At 50.9% G+C, this 20,394-nt stretch overlaps 1 protein-coding gene across 1 annotated transcript in view; it reads right to left on the bottom strand.

Moving 5' to 3' along the window:
• Positions 1-20,394, bottom strand: part of hivep1 (HIVEP zinc finger 1) — a 92,674-nt gene that overhangs the window by 43,432 nt on the left and 28,848 nt on the right. The window lies entirely within an intron of this gene.

The following is a 20,394-nucleotide window of genomic DNA, read 5'->3' on the forward strand; positions in this document are numbered from 1 at the left end:
GTGGATTTTAACCCTTTAAATGCCGATCTGACTTAATAAATTTTCAGGTCAAAAATGTCCCATTAAGTCATGTTAAATGTGCATTTTTAATCTACTCATTGTTCTAAATGATAAAAGTTTATTCTGGGATTTTACTGTTTTGTTTTATGAAATTAAATTCTAAAATAAGCTGCTGAACATAAAATACAGGTAGAAAAATTAAAAGTTGAGCTTGTAAAGAGACTTTCTTGTGAAGAATTGTTCCATTTGCACCAATACGGTGAAACGGATCAATATCTGCTGCAGTTTCACCAAATCACTGAGAAATCGTCATTAAACTCTAAACAGCTAAACAACAAATGATAAAAAATGACGACGCATCAGGAACTCTCAAAGCTGTCAATCCAAGAGAACGAAGCGGTGTGATTGGCTGAAAGTGAGGAGGCGGTTCTGCAGTGGAGATGATCAGACTGTTAGCGTAGCTTTGGTTTTAGTAAGGGTGGAAATCAAATAGAAAAAATCAAATATCTGGAGTTTTTGCTTCACAATTTAAAAATCTATTTTTTAGTTGAAAAAATTGATTCTTTTCTTTATTTTTTACAAATAAATACAAATAATACGTCATAATCTTTTTTTTTGTCATTTTTATTGTTATTGATCTTTTGAGTTGTTTTCTTGGGCATCATAGCTGCAGAATGATCCGTTTACAGTGTTGTTTTTTTCCTGATTTAAATCAAGAAAAATGACGAGCAAATAAAGTTTTGTACATTTTTTAAATTTTGTTTTTAGTCTAAAAAAATTCAGCAATATGGAAGAACAGTGAGAATTGCAATTTAAATCAGATCAGCACCCAAAAAAAAAAAAAAAAAAAAAAAATCTGAATCGAATCGGGATGAAAGCATATCGTCCCGGTTCTAGTTTTTAGCTACATCCAGCAGGAGGTGGAAGCAGCAAATATATTTATGGTTTAAATACTTTTAAAATTACTTGTTTAAAATTCTACTGGTATTTTTATCTTTATAATATGAAAAAAAAAAATTTATTTACATACTTTCTACATTTCTGTATCATAAATAAACATTTAATCGATTTATAGTTAATATATTTTATTCATATTATTTCCAACAAGGAACTTTAGAAAATGATTTGTTTTCTTTTTATTCTTCCAGCATGCAGACGACTTCATTCTCTGTGATCTGATTTAGTTTTAACTAATAGCTCAAAATTAAAATGATAATACTATATTAAAGTACAATGAAATACAATATATTAAAATAGCATAATGTTTTTTTAAATTAAATTCTGATGATCATTATTATTATTATTTTAATTATTATTATTATCATCATCATCTAGAAGAATAAAACTCTGGTCCTGGACTTCAGAGACTGCTTCGGTATTGCAGCTTCATGTTAAACACACATGAGCAGATTTAAGGCATCATGCCGGGAAACTCCAGCAGGCCTCACAGGATGATGTCACCATGTGTTACTAAGGACACGCCCCTCTCCCTCCATGGCACACGCATGTTATTACATAATGCAACCCCACCCCTGAAAACCAGGGCAACAGAAACCGTGTTTGTTTACACGGCAGATTGAGGAATGCAGCTCTGTTTACATGTCAACGCCTTCGGCTTTTCCTGGCAACAGAAGCAGCTTGATGGGATTCCTCCACACGGAGAGGATCCCTCCGACTTTCCTGCTGTAAACCATTCCTGCCGAGGTCAGACCGGAGGCCGGCCCACCGAACAGCTGATCCACCAGGAGACGCAAATATGTACAAAGGTTCTGCATGTTCTGAACGTGTACAAAGGTTCTGCATGTTCTGAACGTGTACAAAGGTTCTGCATGTTCTGAACGTGTACAAAGGTTCTGCATGTTCTGAACGTGTACAAAGGTTCTGCATGTTCTGAACGTGTACAAAGGTTCTGCATGTTCTGAACGTGTACAAAGGTTCTGCATGTTCTGAACGTGTACAAAGGTTCTGTATGTTCTGAACGTGTACAAAGGTTCTGTCTGTTCTGAACGTGTACAAAGGTTCTGTCTGTTCTGAACGTGTACAAAGGTTCTGTATGTTCTGAACGTGTACAAAGGTTCTGCATGTTCTGAACGTGTACAAAGGTTCTGCATGCTCTGAACGTGTACAAAGGTTCTGCATGTTCTGAACGTGTACAAAGGTTCTGTATGTTCTGAACGTGTACAAAGGTTCTGCATGTTCTGAACATGTACAAAGGTTCTGTATGTTCTGAACGTGTACAAAGGTTCTGTATGTTCTGAACGTGTACAAAGGTTCTGCATGTTCTGAACGTGTACAAAGGTTCTGCATGTTCTGAACGTGTACAAAGGTTCTGTATGTTCTGAACGTGTACAAAGGTTCTGTATGTTCTGAACGTGTACAAAGGTTCTGCATGTTCTGAACGTGTACAAAGGTTCTGCATGTTCTGAACGTGTACAAAGGTTCTGTATGTTCTGAACATGTACAAAGGTTCTGCATGTTCTGAACGTGTACAAAGGTTCTGTCTGTTCTGAACGTGTACAAAGGTTCTGCATGTTCTGAACGTGTACAAAGGTTCTGTATGTTCTGAACGTGTACAAAGGTTCTGCATGTTCTGAACGTGTACAAAGGTTCTGCATGTTCTGAACGTGTACAAAGGTTCTGTATGTTCTGAACATGTACAAAGGTTCTGCATGTTCTGAACGTGTACAAAGGTTCTGTCTGTTCTGAACGTGTACAAAGGTTCTGCATGTTCTGAACGTGTACAAAGGTTCTGTATGTTCTAAGAATTCGGCTGCTGCTCTCACACCCGACACGCCGAACATGCAAACATGACCAAACATGACAAGTTGAAAACCGGACAACACAGGAGGTTGCCATGGTGACCAAGACCAGAACAAAAACAATCGGACTGTGGAACCAACCTGTCTGCCTTCATATGAACAAGTTCTGGTTCATATGAAGGTGGAAAGTGGAAGTAAAACTGTCAAACTGGATCCAGTCAGCGTCTGGAGTCGCTTCTGCTTTCCAGCACCGGCAGTGTGACGCCTGGAGGCGGAGCCACGCCTGGAGGCGGGGCCACGTCCTGCTGGGACAGGAAGCACCTCATCACAGAGGTCAAACCCAGGATTACTTCCTCCTGACTTCACACATGAGCCGATACTAAACTGCAGTTCCAGGATCATTCAGGAATCTGGTTTTCTGGACCAGGAATCCGGTTTTCTGGACCAGGAATCCGGTTTATTGGACCAGGAATCTAGTTTTCTGGACCAGGAATCTAGTTTTCTGGACCGGGAATCTGGTTTACTGGACCAGGAATCTAGTTTTCTGGACCAGGAATCTAGTTTTCTGGACCAGGAATCTAGTTTTCTGGACCGGGAATCTGGTTTACTGGACCAGGAATCCGGTTTTCCGGACCAGGAATCTAGTTTTCTGGACCAGGAATCTAGTTTTGTGGACCAGGAATCTAGTTTTGTGGACCAGGAATCCGGTTTACAGGACCGGGAATCTGGTTTACTGGACCAGGAATCTGGTTTACTGGACCAGGAATCTGGTTTAATTGACCAGTAATCTGGTTTACTGGACCAGGAATCCAGTTTTCCAGACCAGTAATCCGGTTTACGGACCAGGAATCCGGTTTTGTGGACCAGGAATCTAGTTTTGTGGACCAGGAATCTAGTTTTCTGGACCAGGAATCTAGTTTTCTGGACCAGGAATCCAGTTTTGTGGACCAGGAATCCGGTTTTGTGGACCAGGAATCTAGTTTTGTGGACCAGGAATCTAGTTTTCTGGACCAGGAATCCAGTTTTGTGGACCAGGAATCCGGTTTTGTGGACCAGGAATCTAGTTTTCCAGACCAGTAATCCGGTTTACTGGACCAGGAATCCGGTTTTGTGGACCAGGAATCCGGTTTTGTGGACCAGGAATCTAGTTTTGTGGACCAGGAATCTAGTTTTCTGGACCAGGAATCCAGTTTTGTGGACCAGGAATCCGGTTTTGTGGACCAGGAATCTAGTTTTCCAGACCAGTAATCCGGTTTACTGGACCAGGAATCCGGTTTTGTGGACCAGGAATCCGGTTTTGTGGACCAGGAATCCGGTTTTGTGGACCAGGAATCTAGTTTTGTGGACCAGGAATCTAGTTTTCTGGACCAGGAATCCAGTTTTCCATAACAGGAATCTGGTTTACTGGACCAGGAATCTGGTTTACTGGACCAGGAATCCAGTTTTCCAGACCAGTAATCCGGTTTACTGGACCAGGAATCCAGTTTTCCAGACCAGTAATCCGGTTTACTGGACCAGGAATCCGGTTTTGTGGACCAGGAATCCGGATTACTGGACCAGGAATCTGGTTTTGTGGACCAGGAATCCGGTTTTGTGGACCAGTAATCTGGTTTACTGGACCAGGAATCCAGTTTTCCAGACCAGGAATCTGGTTTACTGGACCAGGAATCCGGTTTTCCGGACCAGGAATCACCTCCAGGTAAGACAAACTTACTCATCAGCTGACACCCTGCAGCCAAACCCGGTTTGTCTCCGATTCCTGACGGTTGCCGTGGCAGCCTGAGTGATTGACAGCCACCGTCTGCTTCCTGTCTTTGTTCGGCGAGATGAGACACCTCCGTCAGCTGGAGGGGGGGGTGGGGTGGCGGTGGGGGGGTCTCTGCAGGTCGAAATGTTCGCGTCTCACTCGGGACAAACTCCCAGCTGCTCCTCTTGTTTGGGAAGTTGAAGCGAATGTCAACACACACACACACACACACACACACACACACACACACACACACACACACACACACACACACACACAGTGTTTCAACACCAGAGTGTGTTTCCGGCCAATCAGCTGTGGATAGGCGGAGCCTCGGTTGCCGTGACGAGGAGGGGAATTCCTGTAAGTCCCAGGAGGAGGAGGAGGGAGACGTCACTGAAACTGACTCCGGCACCTCCTGGGGATCCTCCTCCTGCTGACCCCCCCGCTGCCCGGGGAGGGCGAGGAAGAGCAGCGACCTCCAGCTCCTGTTTTACTTCCTTTCTGACGATGAGGTTGCAGCTTCGCAGCTGAAACTTTGTTTTGTTTTTGCTTCCTGACAAACTTTATTTAAACCGTTTGACGCTTCGTGGGACGTTTCAGGCTCCACGTCCACATTTATTACTTTCTTTTCACTTCTAATAAAAAATGGCAGAATATTTAGATAACTTTACTCTTTAAAGGCTGATTAATGATGAGATCTTATTGTTCCACCTAACATACTCCACTAGGAGTAGTGTAGGAGCAGGACCCCCCCCCCACGCCGGAGGTCCTGCTGGGGTCCCGCCAGGCAGACTGAAAAACTGCTTTTACCCAACAGCAGTAAATCCACTTCATGCAGTAGAATGGAAACATGTTGGTGTCAACTCCTGACTTTATTCTGTTTATTTGTTTCGTTATTTGTCTGTTTTTTTTTTTTTGGTTTTTTTTTTTTACAATGTTTTTATGAGAATGATCGACGTCCAGGTTTGTACTTTTAATGTCGTTGTAGCAGGTACAATGACAATAAAGATATTTTCTACTCGGGAATGCAGAACTCTTTTAGCACTTCAAAACAAACGTTCATTTTGCTGGATTGTTGACGTTTTCAGCCTCTTCAGGTCGTTCAAAGAAAAAAAAGAAGTCTGTAAAAATTACAGATTAATATTTTAACTTGTTTTTATTCTAATCTTTTCAGTTCTAATGAAAAAATGACTAAATGTGTATTTATTGGTATTATTTTAACAACATAAAAAGCTTCAACAGGGAGTTTTATATGAAATATACAAGTTTTAAGGCTTATAGGAGGCTTCACCCGCCAGGCCAGCCGGCCGCTACAACACACCCAACCAGCAGAGCAATGGTTGTCAGAAACCAGGACATTCCTCTGCTTTACTTCTGCTTTGTGGGGAATTATGCTGGTTTTCCCCGGACGGCGTGCAGCGTGAGGAGCTGGATCAATGTGGCGTGCTGCCGCATCAGTTGGCGATGAGACAGCAGAATAAAGCTCCGCCTCCGGAAATGAGTGGCGGATGGCAGCGCAGACGCCACCCCGGCGTCCAGCGTTTATGTCGGTGTGTTTGTGCGAGGACGGCGAGCTCGGTCTGAGTGGGAACATCGGAGTGAATGACAGCTGAGCCACTGATGATGCGGCACAGTGAGGTAATCCAACCGGTAACCTCCAATGGGTTAATCCAGGTTACACGTTCATTCAGCCTGCTGCCAATCGGCCTCTCCTCCACCAGGACAACGTCTGCAACCACGCCACAGCACAACAAGCCGAGTACAGGCACCTCCATGCCCGTCCTTTTTAATACGGACACCAGGATCTTCAGAAACAAGGAGGATAAAACGCTGACGTGGTGGAAATCAACTTCCGTCGCTGAGATTTATTTAAATATTCACATCTGTGCTCATTTCAGTAGAATGATTTAAAGATTAAGACAAACTGTGGAAAATATAAATCTGTAACGTTGTTACTGCAATTTGTGGGATTTGTGGGACAAGTAATGACAGCAGTCGGTTAGTCTCCCGCCAACCGGATGAAACCGGTCAGGACGCCATTTCTTTCGGCTTGTCGACGTGTCGTTACGGCGCGTCGTTACTGGCGTGTCACTACGGCGCGTGATTACTGGCGTGTCGTTACTGGCGTGTCGTTACGGCGCGTCGTTACTGGCGTGTCGTTACGGCGCGTCGTTACAGGCGTGTCGCTACAGCGCGTGATTACTGGCATGTCGTTACTGGCATGTCGTTACTGGCGTGTCGTTACTGGCGTGTCGTTACTGGCGTGTCGTTACGGCGCGTCGTTACAGGCGTGTCGTTACGGCGCGTCGTTACAGGCGTGTCGCTACAGCGCGTGATTACTGGCATGTCGTTACTGGCGTGTCGTTACGGCGCGTCGTTACAGGCGTGTCACTACGGCGCGTGATTACTGGCGTGTCGTTACGGCGCGTCGTTACTGGCGTGTCGTTACGGCGCGTCGTTACAGGCGTGTCGCTACAGCGCGTGATTACTGGCATGTCGTTACTGGCGTGTCGTTACGGCGCGTCGTTACAGGCGTGTCGCTACGGCGCGTGATTACTGGCGTGTCGTTACGGCGCGTCGTTACTGGCGTGTCGTTACGGCGCGTCGTTACAGGCGTGTCGCTACAGCGCGTGATTACTGGCATGTCGTTACTGGCGTGTCGTTACGGCGCGTCGTTACAGGCGTGTCGCTACGGCGCGTGATTACTGGCATGTCGTTACTGGCGTGTCGTTACTGGCGTGTCGTTACGGCGCGTCGTTACTGGCGCGTCGTTACTGGCGCGTCGTTACTGGCATTTCGTTACTGGCGTGTCGTTACGGCGCGTCGTTACAGGCGTGTCGTTACAGGCGTGTCACTACGGCGCGTGATTACTGGCGTGTCGTTACTGGCGTGTCACTACGGCGCGTGATTACTGGCGTGTCGTTACTGGCGTGTCGTTACGGCGCGTCGTTACAGGCGTGTCGCTACGGCGCGTCGCTACGGTGCGTCGCTACGGCGCGTCGCTACGGCGCGTGATTACTGGCGTGTCGTTACGGCGCGTCGTTACGGCGCTTCGTTACCGGCGCGTCGTTACCGGCGCGTTGTTACTGGCGCGTCGTTACTGGCGTGTCGTTACGGCGTGTCACTACGGCGCGTGATTACTGGCGTGTCGTTACTGGCGTGTCGTTACGGCGCGTCGTTACAGGCGCGTCGCTACGGCGCGTCGCTACGGCGCGTCGCTACGGCGCGTGATTACTGGCGTGTCGTTACGGCGCGTCGTTACCGGCGCGTTGTTACTGGCGTGTCGTTACTGGCGTGTCGTTACGGCGCGTCGTTACTGGCGTGTCGTTACGGCGCGTCGTTACAGGCGTGTCGCTACGGCGCGTCGCTACGGCGCGTCGCTACGGCGCGTCGCTACGGCGCGTGATTACTGGCGTGTCGTTACGGCGCGTCGTTACCGGCTCGTCGTTACCGGTGTGTCGTTACCGCCGCGTCGTTACTGACGTGTCGTTACGGCGCGTCGTTACAGGCGTGTCACTACGGCGCGTGATTACTGGCGTGTCGTTACGGCGCGTCGTTACGGGCGCGTCGTTACGGGCGTGTCGTTACTGACGTGTCGTTACTGGCGTGTCGTTACTGGCGTGTCGTTACGGCGTGTCACTACGGCGCGTGATTACTGGCGTGTCGTTACTGGCGTGTCGTTACGGCGCGTCGTTACAGGCGCGTCGCTACGGCGCGTCGCTACGGCGCGTCGCTACGGCGCGTGATTACTGGCGTGTCGTTACGGCGCGTCGTTACGGCGCTTCGTTACCGGCGCGTCGTTACCGGCGCGTTGTTACTGGCGCGTCGTTACTGGCGTGTCTTTACTGGCGTGTCGTTACGGCGTGTCACTACGGCGCGTGATTACTGGCGTGTCGTTACTGGCGTGTCGTTACGGCGCGTCGTTACAGGCGCGTCGCTACGGCGCGTCGCTACGGCGCGTGATTACTGGCGTGTCGTTACGGCGCGTCGTTACCGGCGCGTTGTTACCGGTGTGTCGTTACCGCCGCGTCGTTACTGACGTGTCGTTACGGCGCGTCGTTACAGGCGTGTCACTACGGCGCGTGATTACTGGCGTGTCGTTACGGCGCGTCGTTACGGGCGTGTCGTTACTGACGTGTCGTTACGGCGCGTCGTTACAGGCGTGTCACTACGGCGCGTGATTACTGGCGTGTCGTTACGGCGCGTCGTTACTGGCGTGTCGTTACGGGCGCGTCGTTACTGGCGTGTCGTTACTGACGTGTCGTTACGGCGCGTCGTTACAGGCGTGTCACTACGGCGCGTCATTACTGGCGTGTCGTTACGGCGCGTCGTTACGGGCGTGTCGTTACGGCGCGTCGTTACGGGCGCGTCGTTACGGGCGTGTCGTTACTGACGTGTCGTTACGGCGCGTCGTTACAGGCGTGTCACTACGGCGCGTGATTACTGGCGTGTCGTTACGGCGCGTCGTTACTGGCGTGTCGTTACGGCGCGTCGTTACCGGCTCGTCGTTACCGGTGTGTCGTTACCGCCGCGTCGTTACTGACGTGTCGTTACGGCGCGTCGTTACAGGCGTGTCACTACGGCGCGTGATTACTGGCGTGTCGTTACGGCGCGTCGTTACGGGCGTGTCGTTACTGACGTGTCGTTACGGCGCGTCGTTACAGGCGTGTCACTACGGCGCGTGATTACTGGCGTGTCGTTACGGCGCGTCGTTACTGGCGTGTCGTTACGGGCGCGTCGTTACTGGCGTGTCGTTACTGACGTGTCGTTACGGCGCGTCGTTACAGGCGTGTCACTACGGCGCGTCATTACTGGCGTGTCGTTACGGCGCGTCGTTACGGGCGTGTCGTTACGGCGCGTCGTTACGGGCGCGTCGTTACGGGCGTGTCGTTACTGACGTGTCGTTACGGCGCGTCGTTACAGGCGTGTCACTATGGCGCGTGATTACTGGCGTGTCGTTACGGCGCGTCGTTACTGGCGTGTCGTTACGGGCGTGTCGTTACGGCGTGTCGTTACGGCGCGTCGTTACAGGCGTGTCACTACGGCGCGTCGTTACTGGCGTGTCGTTACGGCGCGTCGTTACTGGCGTGTCGTTACGGCGCGTCGTTACTGGCGTGTCGTTACGGCGCGTCGTTACAGGCGTGTCGCTACGGCGCGTGATTACTGGCGTGTCGTTACGGCGTGTCGTTACGGCGTGTCGTTACGGCGCGTCGTTACAGGCGTGTCACTACGGCGCGTGATTACTGGCGTGTCGTTACGGCGCGTCGTTACTGGCGTGTCGTTAAGGCGCGTCGTTACAGGCGTGTCGCTACGGCGCGTGATTACTGGCGTGTCGTTACGGCGCGTCGTTACCGGCGCGTCGTTACGGTGCGTCGTTACGGCGCGTCGTTACGGGCGTGTCGTTACGGCGCGTCGTTACGGCGCGTCGTTACGGGCGTGTCGTTACGGCGCGTCGTTACGGTGCGTCGTTACTGGCGTGTCGTTACTGGCGTCTCGTTACGGTGTGTCGTAACGGTGCGTCGTTACTGGCGTGTCGTTACGGCGTGTCGTTACAGGCGTGTCGCTACGGCGCGTGATTACTGGCGTGTCGTTACGGCGCGTCGTTACCGGCGCGTCGTTACGGGCGTGTCGTTACCGGCGTGTCGTTACGGGCGTGTCGTTACGGCGTGTCGTTACGGCGCGTCGTTACGGCGTGTCGTTACGGGCGTGTCGTTACGGCGTGTCGTTACGGTGCGTCGTTACTGGCGTGTCGTTACTGGCGTCTCGTTACTGGCGTCTCGTTACGGTCGTCTCGTTACGGTGCGTCGTAACGGTGCGTCGTTACGGCGTGTCGTTACTGGCGTGTCGTTACTGGCGTCTCGTTACGGGCGTGTCGTTACTGGCGTCTCGTTACGGGCGTCTCGTTACGGGCGTCTCGTTACGGGCGTCTCGTTACGGGCGTCTCGTTACGGTGTGTCGTAACGATGCGTCGTTACTGGCGTGTCGTTACTGGCGTGTCGTTACTGGCGTGTCGTTACTGGCATGTCGTTACGGCGTCTCGTTACGGGCGTCTCGTTACGGTGTGTCGTAACGGTGCGTCGTTACTGGCGTGTCGTTACGGCGTGTCGTTACGGCGCGTCGTTACAGGCGTGTCGCTACGGCGCGTGATTACTGGCGTGTCGTTACGGCGTGTCGTTACGGCGTGTCGTTACGGCGCGTCGTTACAGGCGTGTCACTACGGCGCGTGATTACTGGCGTGTCGTTACGGCGCGTCGTTACTGGCGTGTCGTTAAGGCGCGTCGTTACAGGCGTGTCGCTACGGCGCGTGATTACTGGCGTGTCGTTACGGCGCGTCGTTACCGGCGCGTCGTTACGGGCGCGTCGTTACGGCGTGTCGTTACGGTGCGTCGTTACGGCGCGTCGTTACGGGCGTGTCGTCACGGTGCGTCGTTACGGCGCGTCGTTACGGGCGTGTCGTTACGGCGCGTCGTTACGGTGCGTCGTTACTGGCGTGTCGTTACTGGCGTCTCGTTACGGGCGTCTCGTTACGGTGTGTCGTAACGGTGCGTCGTTACTGGCGTGTCGTTACGGCGTGTCGTTACAGGCGTGTCGCTACGGCGCGTGATTACTGGCGTGTCGTTACCGGCGCGTCGTTACCGGCGCGTCGTTACCGGCGCGTCGTTACCGGCGCGTCGTTACGGGCGTGTCGTTACGGGCGTGTCGTTACGGCGTGTCGTTACGGTGCGTCGTTACGGCGTGTCGTTACGGGCGTGTCGTTACGGCGTGTCGTTACGGTGCGTCGTTACTGGCGTGTCGTTACTGGCGTCTCGTTACTGGCGTCTCGTTACGGTCGTCTCGTTACGGTGTGTCGTAACGGTGCGTCGTTACGGCGTGTCGTTACTGGCGTCTCGTTACGGGCGTGTCGTTACTGGCGTGTCGTTACTGGCGTCTCGTTACGGGCGTCTCGTTACGGGCGTCTCGTTACGGGCGTCTCGTTACGGGCGTCTCGTTACGGGCGTCTCGTTACGGTGTGTCGTAACGATGCGTCGTTACTGGCGTGTCGTTACTGGCGTGTCGTTACTGGCGTGTCGTTACTGGCATGTCGTTACGGCGTCTCGTTACGGGCGTCTCGTTACGGTGTGTCGTAACGGTGCGTCGTTACTGGCGTGTCGTTACTGGCGTGTCGTTACGGCGTGTCGTTACTGGCGTGTCGTTATGGGCATTAGCTGTTTCAAGCTGCACACTCCGTCTGGGCTTCAGACAATCATCTGCGTTCACATGTGCCTCTCAACACGTGTCTTCCTGCATACATGCGACATGTCAGCCCAGGAAGCGGAGCAGCATCACCCGAGTCAGTCGTCATCGGTAACTTCCCGCCAGCTGTTCCAGACGCATCTCATGTTTCTGGTCGCTGCTGATGAACGTCCACAACTCCACCTGTGTTGCTCCACCATCAGCAGCGAGTCGGAGGAAACGTTATGCAACCGAAAACACACACCGTTCCCTTCTTCATCTTCCTCCTCCTCATCTCCTCCCTTCCTCTCTTTCTGTCATCACCCTCCCTCCCTCCCTCCCACGCCTCAACACTCCTCCCCCAGCATTTGTTGTTTTCTGTCAGACGATGAATCAGCTGATCATTCCAGCTCCATTTCTCTCTGTTAAAATATTAAAAAGCAGATTTCCACTGCGGGAGAGTTGTTGTTTCCAGATGTTTGGATCAACAAAAGACTAAATATTTAATGTAAAATATATTTCCAGGAAGTTTCCATGAATGTTTATCTCCAGATAAACCAGTTCACACCTGCACACCATGATTAATTTAGTTCGTCTCTTCCAGAAGAAACCAGTTGTGTAGAAATAACACAGATCAGCAGCGACCTTTTCTCATCTGCACGTCATCCTACCACGTCTGGAACACACACAACACTGTTTCCATGTTTAACTGAATATTCTGACAGGTTCTGCTAAAACTTGATCTGCAGACAGGTTGATGTGAACAAACACAGTCAGATTCAGGGAAAAGAAGTGGTCCGAGTTCAGATCCCTGAGGCACGCCTCTGAACATCTCAGAAGTGCATCTAACCTGAAACCTGTTGCTCTGAAACAAACACACAAACTGTTTTCCTGCTTTTCTCATCAGCCTGTTGATCTTTGGCTGCTCCTGATCGTTACCATCAGCTCTCTGATTGGTGGAAAGTCTGACAGGAAGTGATAATCATTTCTGAGGTCTCTTAGCAACATAACAGTACTGAAAATGTGATGATTTAAGTAAAATCGGCTTTAAACAGATGAGAAATGACCACGTAAACACTTCGACAGTTCGGGATTGAACTTAATTCCGAAGCAAGTCGCCGGTTTATTCTCATTTTCAGTCGTGTAAATGTTCAGTCTGCTTTCAGTTCATTCTGATCGTTCTGCACTTTGCCGTTCCCTCATCCCGTCCAGATGACGCACATTTACCGTCTCCTGCTTCCCGTCTGAGGAACGTTATCTTCCCCCTCCTTGGTGTGCTCGTGTCGAGCTGCCGATTCCAAATTATAAAAATGTAACAAGGTTTTCCATGAAGCAGGAAGCGGAGTCCGTTTCTTTCCAGGAGATAGACGTACGTCATGTCCGCCCCCGTCCAATCAGACCCCGCTGAGCTAAAGCGGAAGAGACGTGTTTTCCATGTAAATTTCAGAATTACTGTTTCCATTCATTCCAAAAAAGAAAACTGGAAGTCTGAATTATTTAACGCAGAATTAAGAAACGCCATGACACCGCAGCCATGATGGATTTACCATCCAGAGTCTCTGAATAAACACGACGTGTTGTGTCTGGACTGTCAACTTCCTGGACGGCTGGAAAACCTCTGTAGACCAGCTGGAGGGTCACATGACCAGCTCCACTCCTGAGACGATGACGACGATGATGATTTCCAAGGAGTTTTAAGGGTTAACAGGATTTAAAGCTGCAGGAAGAACAAAGCCAACAAGGTGATGATCTAATTAAATAAAGAAGTGGAAGGATCCTAAAAGTTCTGGTCTGGCCGCTACGGGACCCACTCGAGTCGATTCGGACCTCTGAGCTCAGAGATCTGCAGGAGAAACTCCTAAAGTTTTAATTCCTCCTGCAGACGTGAGGAAGTGACATGACTTGGAGCGGAACGCTTCTAGAGAGGCGTTTCTGGAGGAGCGGCTCCGACGGGAACAGAAAACAAGAATTCAGCAGCTCGGTGAGGAAAAGCCGTCATGAGGACAGAGTCAGCCCACACCAAGGCCAGCACTAAAAACAAAGAGCGGCACTGTACCTGGTAGACGAGGAGGACACTTCCTCAGACCCGCTCACAGGGAAACCCCTGACATTCCCGAGCCAGACAAACATTCCCAAACAGTAGCAGCCGACATTCCAGAGCGAGCAGAAGACGGAGCGTCCTCGCTGCCGTCTCTCTGAGCTTTCACTTCTGCCTGCTTTCTCGTCCGTCAGCGCTGCTTCCTTCCCTCCTCCCCGCCTGGCTTCGTCTTCCCTCCTCCTCCTCCTCTCTGCCTTTAATCCCTTCTCTGCATGGGGAAAGCCCTCCCTGCCGGATCACCGACTTCCCCGAGCCGAGCGGCACATCTCGCTCCTGCTATAAAAAGCCGAGCAAAGCAGGTCTTTAACTCCTCGCCACATCAGATTACCGCTAACCCACTTCTGTGTTCAGGCTATAAATACTCATCAATCAGCTCAGAGCATTGATCCGATCACCGCTGGTCTGCCGGTGTTACGACCGCCACTAACCTGGACCTGACGGAGCGCCGCCGCCGCCGCCGCGTCAGGAGACACTTCAGCTGTTTGTAAACAACAAACATCAGCTGAGGAGATCAGTTCTCTGCTAAGGAGAAAACCTCCATCTGGACCAGAACCAGGAAGGAAAACCTCCATCTGGACCAGAACCAGGAAGGAAAACCTCCATCTGGACCAGAACCAGGGAGGAAAACCTCCATCAGGACCAGAACCAGGAAGGAAAACCTCCATCTGGACCAGAACCAGGGAGGAAAACCTCCATCAGGACCAGAACCAGGCAGGAAAACCTCCATCTGGACCAGAACCAGGGAGGAAAACCTCCATCAGGACCAGAACCAGGAAGGAAAACCTCCATCAGGACCAGAACCAGGAAGGAAAACCTCCATCAGGACTAGATCCAGGAACGAAAACCTCCATCTGGACCAGAACCAGGGTGGAAAACCTCCATCAGGACCAGAACCAGGAAGGAAAACCTCCATCTGGACCAGAACCAGGAAGGAAAACCTCCATCAGGACCAGAACCAGGAAGGAAAACCTCCATCTGGACCAGAACCAGGGAGGAAAACCTCAATCTGAACCAGAACCAGGGAGGAAAACCTCCATCTGGACCAGAACCAGGAAGGAAAACCTCCATCAGGACCAGAACCAGGAAGGAAAACCTCCATCTGGACCAGAACCAGGGAGGAAAACCTCCATCTGGACCAGAACCAGGAAGGAAAACCTCCATCTGAACCAGAACCAGGAAGGAAAACCTCCATCTGGACCAAAACCAGGAAGGAAAACCTCCATCAGGACCAGAACCAGGAAGGAAAACCTCCATCTGAACCAGAACCAGGAAGGAAAACCTCCATCTGGACCAGAACCATGGAGGAAAACCTCCATCTGGACCAGACCCAGCGAGGAAAACCTCCATCTGGACCAGAACCAGGGAGGAAAACCTCCATCTGGACCAGAACCAGGAAGAAAAACCTCCATCTGAACCAGAACCAGGAAGGAAAACCTCCATCTGGACCAGAACCAGGGAGGAAAACCTCCATCAGGACCAGAACCAGGAAGGAAAACCTCCATCTGGACCAGAACCAGGGAGGAAAACCTCAATCTGAACCAGAACCAGGAAGGAAAACCTCCATCTGGACAAGAACCAGGAAGGAAAACCTCCATCTGGACCAGATCCAGGAACGAAAACCTCCATCTGGACCAGAAACAGGGAGGAAAACCTCAATCTGAACCAGAACCAGGAAGGAAAACCTCCATCTGGACCAGAACCAGGAAGGAAAACCTCCATCAGGACCAGAACCAGGAAGGAAAACCTCCATCTGGACCAGGACCAGGGAGGAAAACCTCAATCTGAACCAGAACCAGGAAGGAAAACCTCCATCAGGACCAGAACCAGGAAGGAAAACCTCCATCTGGACCAGAACCAGGGAGGAAAACCTCCATCTGGACCAGAACCAGGAAGGAAAACCTCCATCTGAACCAGAACCAGGAAGGAAAACCTCCATCTGGACCAAAACCAGGAAGGAAAACCTCCATCAGGACCAGAACCAGGAAGGAAAACCTCCATCTGAACCAGAACCAGGAAGGAAAACCTCCATCTGGACCAGAACCATGGAGGAAAACCTCCATCTGGACCAGAACCAGGAAGGAAAACCTCCATCTGGACCAGAACCAGGAAGGAAAACCTCCATCTGAACCAGAACCAGGAAGGAAAACCTCCATCTGGACCAAAACCAGGAAGGAAAACCTCCATCAGGACCAGAACCAGGAAGGAAAACCTCCATCTGAACCAGAACCAGGAAGGAAAACCTCCATCTGGACCAGAACCAGGAAGGAAAACCTCCATCAGGACCAGAACCAGGAAGGAAAACCTCCATCTGGACCAGAACATGGAAGGAAAACCTCCATCTGGACTAGACCCAGGAAGGAAAACCTCTATCATGACCAGAACCAGGAAGGAAAACCTCCATCTGGACTAGACCCAGGAAGGAAAACCTCCATCTGGACTAGAACCAGGGAGGAAAACCTCCATCTGGACTAGACCCAGGAAGGAAAACCTCCATCTGGACCAGAACCAGGGAGGAAAACCTCCATCTGGACCAGATCCAGGAACGAAAACCTCCATCTGGACCAGAAACAGGGAGGAAAACCTCAATCTGAACCAGAACCAGGAAGGAAAACCTCCATCTGGACCAGAACCAGGAAGGAAAACCTCCATCAGGACCAGAACCAGGAAGGAAAACCTCCATCTGGACCAGGACCAGGGAGGAAAACCTCAATCTGAACCAGAACCAGGAAGGAAAACCTCCATCAGGACCAGAACCAGGAAGGAAAACCTCCATCTGGACCAGAACCAGGGAGGAAAACCTCCATCTGGACCAGAACCAGGAAGGAAAACCTCCATCTGAACCAGAACCAGGAAGGAAAACCTCCATCTGGACCAAAACCAGGAAGGAAAACCTCCATCAGGACCAGAACCAGGAAGGAAAACCTCCATCTGAACCAGAACCAGGAAGGAAAACCTCCATCTGGACCAGAACCATGGAGGAAAACCTCCATCTGGACCAGAACCAGGAAGGAAAACCTCCATCTGGACCAGAACCAGGAAGGAAAACCTCCATCTGAACCAGAACCAGGAAGGAAAACCTCCATCTGGACCAAAACCAGGAAGGAAAACCTCCATCAGGACCAGAACCAGGAAGGAAAACCTCCATCTGAACCAGAACCAGGAAGGAAAACCTCCATCTGGACCAGAACCAGGAAGGAAAACCTCCATCAGGACCAGAACCAGGAAGGAAAACCTCCATCTGGACCAGAACATGGAAGGAAAACCTCCATCTGGACCAGAACCAGAAAGGAAAACCTCCATCTGGACCAGAACCAGGAAGGAAAACCTCCATCTGGACCAGACCCAGGAAGAAAAACCTCCATCAGGACCAGAACCAGGAAGGAAAACCTCCATCTGAACCAGAACCAGGAAGGAAAACCTCCATCAGGACCAGTACCAGGAAGGAAAACCTCCATCAGGACCAGAACCAGGGCGGAAAACCTCCATCAGGACCAGAACCAGGGCGGAAAACCTCCATCAGGACCAGACCCAGGGCGGAAAACCTCCATCTGGACCAGAACCAGGAAGGAAAACCTCCATCAGGACCAGAACCAGGAAGGAAAACCTCCATCTGAACCAGAACCAGGAAGGAAAACCTCCATCTGAACCAGAACCAGGAAGGAAAACCTCCATCAGGACCAGAACCAGGGAGGAAAACCTCCATCTGGACCAGAACCAGGGAGGAAAACCTCCATCTGGACCAGAACCAGGGAGGAAAACCTCCATCATGACCAGAACCAGGGAGGAAAACCTCCATCTGGACTAGACCCAGGAAGGAAAACCTCCATCTGGACTAGAACCAGGGAGGAAAACCTCCATCATGACCAGAACCAGGGAGGAAAACCTCCATCTGGACCAGAACCAGGAAGGAAAACCTCCATCTGAACCAGAACCAGGAAGGAAAACCTCCATCTGGACTAGACCCAGGAAGGAAAACCTCCATCAGGACCAGAACCAGGAAGGAAAACCTCCATCTGGACTAGACCCAGGAAGGAAAACCTCCATCTGGACTAGAACCAGGGAGGAAAACCTCCATCATGACCAGAACCAGGAAGGAAAACCTCCATCTGGACTAGACCCAGGAAGGAAAACCTCCATCTGGACTAGAACCAGGGAGGAAAACCTCCATCATGACCAGAACCAGGAAGGAAAACCTCCATCTGGACCAGAACCAGGAAGGAAAACCTCCATCTGAACCAGAACCAGGAAGGAAAACCTCCATCTGGACTAGACCCAGGAAGGAAAACCTCCATCATGACCAGAACCAGGAAGGAAAACCTCCATCTGGACCAGAACCAGGAAGGAAAACCTCCATCTGGACTAGACCCAGGAAGGAAAACCTCTATCATGACCAGAACCAGGAAGGAAAACCTCCATCTGGACTAGACCCAGGAAGGAAAACCTCCATCTGGACTAGAACCAGGGAGGAAAACCTCCATCTGGACTAGACCCAGGAAGGAAAACCTCCATCTGGACCAGAACCAGGGAGGAAAACCTCCATCAGGACCAGAACCAGGAAGGAAAACCTCCATCAGGACCAGAACCAGGAAGGAAAACCTCCATCTGGACCAGAACCAGGAAGGAAAACCTCCATCAGGACCAGAACCAGGAAGGAAAACCTCCATCTGGACCAGAACCAGCGAGGAAAACCTCCATCTGGACAAGAACCAGGAAGGAAAACCTCCATCTGGACCAGAACCAGGAAGGAAAACCTCCATCTGGACCAGAACCAGGAAGGAAAACCTCCATCTGGACCAGAACCAGGAAGGAAAACCTCCATCAGGACCAGAACCAGGAAGGAAAACCTCCATCTGAACCAGAACCAGGAAGGAAAACCTCCATCTGGACCAGAACCAGGAAGGAAAACCTCCATCTGGACCAGAACCAGGAAGGAAAACCTCCATCTAGACCAGAACCAGGAAGGAAAACCTCCATCAGGACCAGAACCAGGAAGGAAAACCTCCATCAGGACCAGAACCAGGAAGGAAAACCTCCATCTGGACCAGAACCAGGAAGGAAAACCTCCATCAGGACCAGAACCAGGAAGGAAAACCTCCATCTGGACCAGAACCAGGAAGGAAAACCTCCATCAGGACCAGAACCAGGAAGGAAAACCTCCATCTGGACTAGAACCAGGAAGGAAAACCTCCATCTGGACTAGAACCAGGAAGGAAAACCTCCATCTGGACCAGAACCAGGAAGGAAAACCTCCATCTGGACTAGAACCAGGAAGGAAAACCTCCATCTGGACCAGAACCAGGAAGGAAAACCTCCATCTGGACCAGAACCAGGAAGGAAAACCTCCATCTGGACCAGAACCAGGAAGGAAAACCTCCATCTAGACCAGAACCAGGAAGGAAAACCTCCATCAGGACCAGAACCAGGAAGGAAAACCTCCATCTGGACCAGAACCAGGAAGGAAAACCTCCATCTGGACCAGAACCAGGAAGGAAAACCTCCATCAGGACCAGAACCAGGAAGGAAAACCTCCATCTGGACCAGAACCAGGAAGGAAAACCTCCATCAGGACCAGAACCAGGAAGGAAAACCTCCATCTGGACTAGAACCAGGAAGGAAAACCTCCATCTGGACTAGAACCAGGAAGGAAAACCTCCATCTGGACCAGAACCAGGAAGGAAAACCTCCATCTGGACTAGAACCAGGAAGGAAAACCTCCATCTGGACCAGAACCAGGAAGGAAAACCTCCATCAGGACCAGAACCAGGGAGGAAAACCTCCATCTGGACCAGAACCAGGAAGGAAAACCTCCATCTGGACCAGAACCAGGAAGGAAAACCTCCATCTGGACCAGAACCAGGAAGGAAAACCTCCATCTGGACCAGAACCAGGAAGGAAAACCTCCATCAGGACCAGAACCAGGAAGGAAAACCTCCATCAGGACCAGAACCAGGAAGGAAAACCTCCATCAGAACCAGAACCAGGAAGGACAACCTCCATCTGGACCAGAACCAGGAAGGAAAACCTCCATCAGGACCAGAACCAGGAAGGAAAACCTCCATCTGGACCAGAACCAGGAAGGAAAACCTCCATCTGGACCAGAACCAGGAAGGAAAACCTCCATCTGGACCAGAACCAGGAAGGAAAACCTCCATCTGAACCAGAACCAGGAAGGAAAACCTCCATCTGGACCAGAACCAGGAAGGACAGTTCTCTGATGTAAACAGACTCAGTTTTCTGTAAATGAATCGATGATGAGTCGGATGTAACTGGAACGGAACGAGGCAATCGTGGCGACAGTGTTCCCCTCCGAGTCTCTAAACTGGTCAGTAAACTGGATCCTTGGACCATCTCCCCCCTCTGGGAGACAATCCGGGTTTTTGTCCTGACACTGAAAGCACCATGAGTCATCGTCATGGTAACAAGCAACAGCTGGAAAGCTGAACCTGGATCTGCAGCGCTTCGCACCAGGTAACTCTCACAGGTTGTCACAATCAGCCTTGCTTCCTCCAGCATTGCTGCTTGCCACACCCCTAATCAGTTCACTGCTCTCACCTGCCTCTGCCACCTGTTCACAA

The sequence above is a fragment of the Telmatherina bonti genome (genome assembly GCF_933228915.1).
Source record: "Telmatherina bonti genome assembly, chromosome: 19".
Lineage (NCBI taxonomy): Eukaryota > Metazoa > Chordata > Actinopteri > Atheriniformes > Telmatherinidae > Telmatherina > Telmatherina bonti.